Genomic DNA, 7,631 nt, shown 5'->3' with positions numbered 1-7,631 from the left:
GATGCAAAAACTCTTGAAGAGTTTCCAGCACACAGCAGCCCGTGTTATTTCTCAGATAATTCCATTAAAAATGGTCAAAAAGGAACCAGCATCATAAACACAGTGAAGATGTTATGGTTAGTTACTTCTTTAAATAAATGTGGCCACACCCCCTAACTTTAAGTCTCAGTAAAATCCAAATGGGTGATATAAAAATTCACCATAGAGACCAAAAACCCAGTTCTTACCAGGTTGTACACACGCTTTTTAATACTGTTAAGTTGGCCATTTTAACATGAGACTCTATTGGGATTGACTTGCTTTTTGAGCCAGCCTCAAGTGGCCACTGGTGGGAATTTGTTCCACCTATGTATTTTCCTGCTGTGGAGATTTCCACTTTGCTGAAAAGATCAGTAACCTAGCAACAACCCAAGAAATCAGACCCATTACTCATGGCCTGGGTTGACACCTAAAAACATTTTTATCTGCCAAGGATAGTCTGTCTTGTGGACCAACTCTCTGGACTGAAAGAATTTAAAGGTAGAACATGTTTTAATGCTTTGGAGGAAGGCGCACGCTGCAGGCGATCTATTCATTGACCAGCAGCAGACACCTGGGGCTGCAGGGGGCAGATCCCACTGCGAATGTGTGCAACAGTGTGTGAGACAAAGCGCACACATGCTTTCCCCAGATAAAATGAAGGTTAAAAATATATGTGTAGCTGTCGTTTGTGTCTTACTTGAACATTTGACAGCAGTAGGTTTGGTGTTTCAGTAACTAAAGGTTGGATTTCTTTCAACATGAAGGCCCGTTTTTTCTTTCTTTCTTTTCTTTTTTTCTTTGCAGCCTGCAACCCCACTGAGAGGGATGATGATGGAAGGAGCAAAGTAAAGAGAAAAAGTTACAGGGGCCGGAGAGGAAGACAGGGTGGAGGGAGGGAGAGAATAAAAAAGGAAAACTCATATCGAGCTCAGAGGAGAAGCCTCCGAGGAGAGGCGGGTTTTGCTCATTTTATTTGAACCTGCTCGTGTTCATTTGAGAAGTTGCTCCGTGCTGCTGAGAGATGCTGTGAATTATGGGAAGTAGGGGAGGAAAAAAAAAAAAGCATGGTGAAACTGCGACAGGTCCTTTGTGGAAATTCTTATCTAACTGGAGGAGGGAGGGGGGGACTAAGGTCCTGACAGATTCAGGGCACAGTGTGTCACTGCGATTTTTCTAAGTGTGTGTGTGTGTAGTTTCCATTTTTTGGTCCTGCAAAATAGGACATGGTTAAAAAAAAGGTTTGTACTCATATCTTCCAGTGTTATTCTTTCAAGGGCAAATACCAGAGTTTGACTATAGCCAGTGCTTTATTTAAACACCCAAGCCAAACACTCCAGTGGAAATCAAATCAAAGCAGACGGTATTTCCTCTTACGATCACACAAATTCTCCAGTCTGCTGCCAGTCTGAAGAAAACCTCCCCTTCTGCTTCTTTATCCTCCATCGATGTAACACCCCACTCCCCCACCTCATTTCTCACTTTCTTGTTTCTCCAGCCGCACAAAGAGACACCTCACAAAAAGATGAGCCTCACCATTAGATGATATTTAATCAGGCATTTAATAGATTGCCAAAGGGAAGAAATAAACACTTTTGCTTTTCCCAACTGCCTGAAGTGACAGTCAGCTCGACAGGAGGAAAAATAAAAATCTGCCTGTAATCAACACATAACTATAACTGTCCACGCTGCGAAGTAATAACCACTGACAAATTGAATTGCATACTTTTCATGCCACTTGTGTCATCAAGTGTTTTGTGAGGCGCCTGAAAAAAGCCGAGAAAATCGTTTACCGAGGCAGCGGATGGCCTGTGCAGTCAGCAAAAAAAGGTGGCAGGTCATGAATTCTGTTTTTCCACAGGGGTAAAAGAGGATGAAAAACACTTCTGAGGGAATGAATGATAGAACGGGCACGCCGGCCTCAAAACCTGACGCTGCCAAAACCACCCCACTGTGTGTGCGTTTGTGTGACTGAATTGGACGCACGCTGCTTAACAAAGTGTCTGTAGGTGGGTATTTATACCTGAAAGGGTTTGGATTTGGACTTGGGTGTACTTCAGTGTATAGCTTTCAAAAGACATTTTGTTGTTTGTGCGCGTATTAACACAGAGGTGCCACCTAATACTGACTCACAGTAATTAAGTCTCTTTCTCCTGGTCTTTGTCTATGATTGGCTGGTTTCCCTGGGAACTGGAAAGAGGAAGACCTTGAGTCATTAAAAAAGAAGAAGGCTCCAACATATAGAGCAGCATCAATATGAGATGATTGATCTCGTATATCTGTGCAGTCGTTCTACATTACGATCATGTCGGCGAGAAGGATGAGAGAGACTGCTGTTTCTGAGCATTCGCTTTATTTAACATCTCCACAAGGCTGCCGTTCTTCTTTTGAGTACTGGTGGGTATATTAACAAAGATGAAATAAAGAATAAATACACATGAGTTAAATATACATCATTTTATAGTCCTTGGAAAAAAGCTTGTTACCATTTTATCCCACTTACAAGATGGGTTTCTGGTGCTGCCATTCTGAAGAAGCCTTTTGTTTTGCTCAAAGTCCCAGTCTTGTGTTCCTTTTGGATATCCCATGACAGATCTACCAAATGCAGTATTAAAATTATAATAAATATTTTACGTATGAAATAAAGATGAAAGACACGAAGATGAAAGCGACTGTGGATTTGCCAATTCATGTTCCTTGTGTCATGTCGCAAACACATTGCTTGAGAGTTGTCCGTCATATTGGATGTGATACAACCTACTGACATGACCTTTGACACAACTCACGTTGTTTATTTGTGAATTAAAACGATTTTCTGCTGCCCTGTTGGCTTTAGCAGTCATAAAGCACAGAAAGAGAACTTTTGTTTTTATCACTTTCCTCCCAAATTGGATTGCCGCGGTGAATCGCAAACAGTGGGAGCCTAAAGTTTACAGTAGATTATGCAATGAACATTTCATTGAAGGTAAGATTATCAAAGTGACCCGTAGTTTGCATGGAAGATACTGTTTTGTATGAAAAACATAGGCTACTATTACTAATAGCAAAACTTGAAAAGTGCATTTCAAACACAAAACAGAGAATGTTTATAGTTCAGAGTTAAAATTGTGTCTCATTTCAAAGTGTGCAAAGTTAATCTTGAAGGGCGATGGTCTCAGCAGTCAGTGACCTCCTCTCTAGGCTTGTGTCAATCAGGCTTTCACAATTAATTTTACACTGACAGCCAGAAACCTCCAGCAACCACTTGCAAACCAGTCTGGGAACATTTTTTCTCCCCATGACCAGTGTTTGTCAGATGCTTGCCAACTGGTTTCTACGCCTGTGCGAATGAGGCCTTTTTCATTCGAGCTTGCATGACCAAAATGGCAGACAAATTATTGTAAGTGGTCTGTGGTCACATGACTGAAAAACTTGCTGATACTAACGGCCTTAAACTGAGCTTTCAAAACAATCAAAACAGTTTTACATTTTACTAATCAAAGCAGAATAAGCACTTTGAAAGGGGATGTTTTTATTTAACTAAGTACAAATTAATAGTTGGTAACAGTGACAACCCGAACTCAAATTCAGTGAGATTTTATTATGATGCCCATGTTTATGCATCACAATAAATGGCAGCTGTCAGTGGAGTAAAAACTGAATCAGTGGCTACAGAGAAAGTAAGAATACATTAGACAATGGGTCATTATTAAAACTCTTTAGGACTGCTAGTCAGAAGCTAGGACCAGCTAGCTTGGCTACCCAACATTTACCAACCTGCTCTCCTTCTCAGGGCATCAAATGCAGTTTTACCAAGACTGTTTGTATCTCTGAGATATACACAGGTTAAGGACAAAACTGAATGCAAAGGACAAATGCTCCTGCTGGGAATAAACATGAAATCATTACTGAAATCATACACACAAGAGTCAGGGAGAACAGCTGAAAACTGAGCATTTACAGGAATTAGTCACACTCATTTTTAAAAGTTTGGTCCAGGTTTATTACTAGCGTTCACCATCATATCGATCTATCTATGGGGAAACATGTCCACTTTATCTTTGCAGCTCATCATCCAGGTAAGACATTCAGACACTGATATCAGATCAATACCATGGGTAAGTTCAGCATTAATCCCTAATAACACAGTTCAGCTTAAAGCAGTATTCAGTTAAACCAACACGTTCTCATGCCAAAGCGCAACATAATGACAATATGTGCCAAATCACTGGTATGTTAAGCTTTCGGCAACCCAACCCGTCTGTATGTTATGTGTTCAGAAACATAAGAACTGTTTGGAATGAACTAAACACTAGTGCGTGTGTAGACACTATCTAATGATTTCGGTTATGGTTAGGGCTGGAATACACGGCTAACCCGGATGTGTTACCGCCGTGAGCGTCATTCTATTGGATTCCATCCACAATCTGGTGCGTATCATAGGGACGCGGAAGGTTACCGTTCGGGTTCCTATGGGACGCCTCGGGACGTGACAAATCGTCGGTATGTTACGCGTTGGGAATGAGAGCGGTCTCGTTGAACTCTCCCTAAATTTAAGGGCAATCAAGACAAGCAAGGAAAGCAATGCGTGACCACTTAAAAAAGAAACGAGATAGGCGAAGACGACATTCAGCTCATGTAATGTAGTCAATATAAAGTTATTAAATTTCAGACTTTCAGACTGTGCAGGCCTGTCAACCTGTTATCAGACTTTTAATTAAGCTTGGCGTGCACAGAAATGAGTGGCGTGGATCTTTTCACTTACCTGTTTAGATTTGATTCAAAAGCAAAAGATTTTCAGTAAAGCAAATTACTACAGTTTGCATCATCTCAACATGTGTTATCTTGACTCATATATCTTCTTGAATCAGAGTTTTTCATATTGATGATCATATCTAGACTGGATGATCATAAGATCACAATAAATAAATAAAATAAAAGCAGCTGAAGCCATGCATCACAAAATTACTTTAGACTGACACATTTTCACAGCATGAATTAACTGAACACATGCACAGTGAGATGCATTCGGTCTGTAGGATAGGGAGTTTGCTTCAGGCGGGCTGCTAAACGTACCAGATGGTTGAGGATTTTACTGCAACACGATTATTCAAAAAATGCCCGACAACAGAAAAAAAACAAAGGGAGCCGAGCTGATTTGACTTGCAAATACGTCAGTGTGATTTCTGACACTTGCTGACACTCATCATATTGTCTTATACCAGCATGAGGAGGCAAAAAGAAATGTGAAGAAGTCTTATTAAAAAGCACTTTCTCTTTCAAGTCATTTTTAACATGCAGGGTAAGTTTTTTTTTTTTCCTTTTCAAAAGAAGATCCAACAGTTCAACATTAACACTACTGCCTTAAGGTACAGTAGGAACAGTCTGCTGACGACAGGGCCTAGCAATCAGCAGCAGACAATGTCTCCCTCATGTGGTTTAAGGAAGGAACAACATGTAAAGGAACTCTTCTTAGCTGTTGACTGCAAGCATACAAGGACCCACAACAATAGTAGAGACTCAGACTTCCAGCACTTTCTGAAACAATTAGATTTCTGAAGGATTAGGATCATCACTTTTATCATGTTGCTTGTCAGTGTGTTCATGGTCAATGGAGAGGTCTTTCTAAATAGTATTTTTCTCTTTAACCTTGTGCAGTTGTGTCACGCACACTGCTAAAACTCAGTGAGTTACAAATTGTGCAACTCAAAGTACAGAATTGCAGTGCATTACTAAAAGTTTATTAAAATCTCAGAATCAGTTCGACTTTATTTATATAGAATCAAATCACAGTCACCTCAATGCATTTTATATTGTAATGTAAACACCCTACAGATACAGAGAAAACCCCAACAGATGACCCCCCCTTCTTTTAACAAGAAGAAACCTCCAGCAGAACCAGGCTCAGGGAGGCAGACAGACACTATACAAAAGTTTCCCCAATTTCTTATATAAACAGAAATGATTGAGTTGTATATGCATTCATTATTTCTTTTGGTATAGCTGTTAAAAATGTGTTTTTCAGCTGCTGCTCTGCCTTGTAATCGTCGTTGGGTCTCAGCAGGAATCCGTGCATTTCTAATAAACTGGAGCCAATCAAAACGTGGGGCACGTTTCACACCCATCCATAAGGATCTCAGCTGGTGCAGAGATCACATAGGTAATTCCAAATATATCAGCTTCTGTATTTGCTGAATCAGCTTCCAAATAATTACCAACTGGCTCCTGTTTGTACTTAATTACTCTTCCCTCAGCTCTTTATCTTGCTATTACACTCATTCCCATTCATATTTATTCTTAGACTCTACTGGGAATTGCAGTTCATATTTAACTTACCTTATACTTGGCCCTGGTGCACCCACTCTGTCACAGTCTCAAACAACCTTCATCTAGATCAGCTTTCTTCTGATTGGCTGCCCCTGAGGAACAAAAGCTGTGAACCCCAGTAGGGTGGGGGCTTCTTTGCCTGAGAGGAGCATTTTCTTCTTATATTTGGTGTTGTATGAAATCTCAGCCGTGTTTAATAGGAGTATCCAGCACTTTTAAGGTCCCCTTCAACATTCAGCTCACACCAACAAACTGCTTATCACAGCATTACAGGCCTCAGTTCATAATAACATATACCATGTCAGCTGATAGGCTTTACAATGCCTTTACACATTTTTCAGGCTTGAGCCCCTTTCTTCACTCAAGCATCTTTTATGCACAGTTAAGTGATAACATTGCCATCCTGTGGTGAGAAATGAAGCACCACTTTAAACAGGTGAAATTTGGACACCAGCTCAACGTGTGAATGAACTCAAATTTGATCTTGAGGTCAAATGCATTTTATTTTCTTGTACAGGACATGCTTCAACAGTCCTGCACGCTGGTGCTTCGAGTTGAACATTTTCAGTCATGTTGGATACGAAGGTTTGGTGAGTTATTAGCAGCTAATACTTGGAAGATTTGCTCACCGTGTTGTTCCACTACATCTGTTATCTGCCAACATCATCTGTGACCATGACTTTCTGCTCTGGCAGATAAAAATCACAGTGCTGCCACTTCTCCTGACATCTGTGGTGCACTCATTAGAAACCCTTCGCTTAAACTAACATTGAATTATGACTAACATTAAGTTAGAACTACTAACTATATAATTTCTTTCTTAAATTACTTATAATAATAATAATTCTGTTCTAATTGGTGTGTGATGAAAAAGTGTTTGAAATGTTTTCACCTTCTTATCCCTCAGTGAATGTTCCCATTCCAAAAACAAAAGCTTAAAGAGGGCCTTTCACATTTAGTTTAGATTTTTATTCTTGGGACTCTGCTAGAGCAGTTTTGTATGACTCACAATGATCCCCGTTTATTTTGGGTTAGGTTTTGAATAAAGCTGCTTTTAGCTGCTCCCTTGTTCATAAGGGGCCACCACAGCAGGTAGCTCAGCATTTTTGATTTGTGTCTCCTTCCAGAATCAAACCCAACCTACTGCTCTCGGCTGTTAATGAGCTCCTCAGTTTATTCTCTGACTGAAACAAGCTGTTTTAGCCCCCTACTCTTTCCCAGTAAGCTGGCTTTCTTCTGATTGGCTGCCCCTCTTGAACACAAAGCCTGAACAGCAGGTGGGTGGGGCTTCTGTGCTCCCTTCTTCA

Source organism: Simochromis diagramma, unplaced genomic scaffold (genome assembly GCF_900408965.1).
Source record: "Simochromis diagramma unplaced genomic scaffold, fSimDia1.1 OVJJ01000753.1, whole genome shotgun sequence".
Lineage (NCBI taxonomy): Eukaryota > Metazoa > Chordata > Actinopteri > Cichliformes > Cichlidae > Simochromis > Simochromis diagramma.
This window is presented reverse-complemented; position numbering follows the sequence as displayed.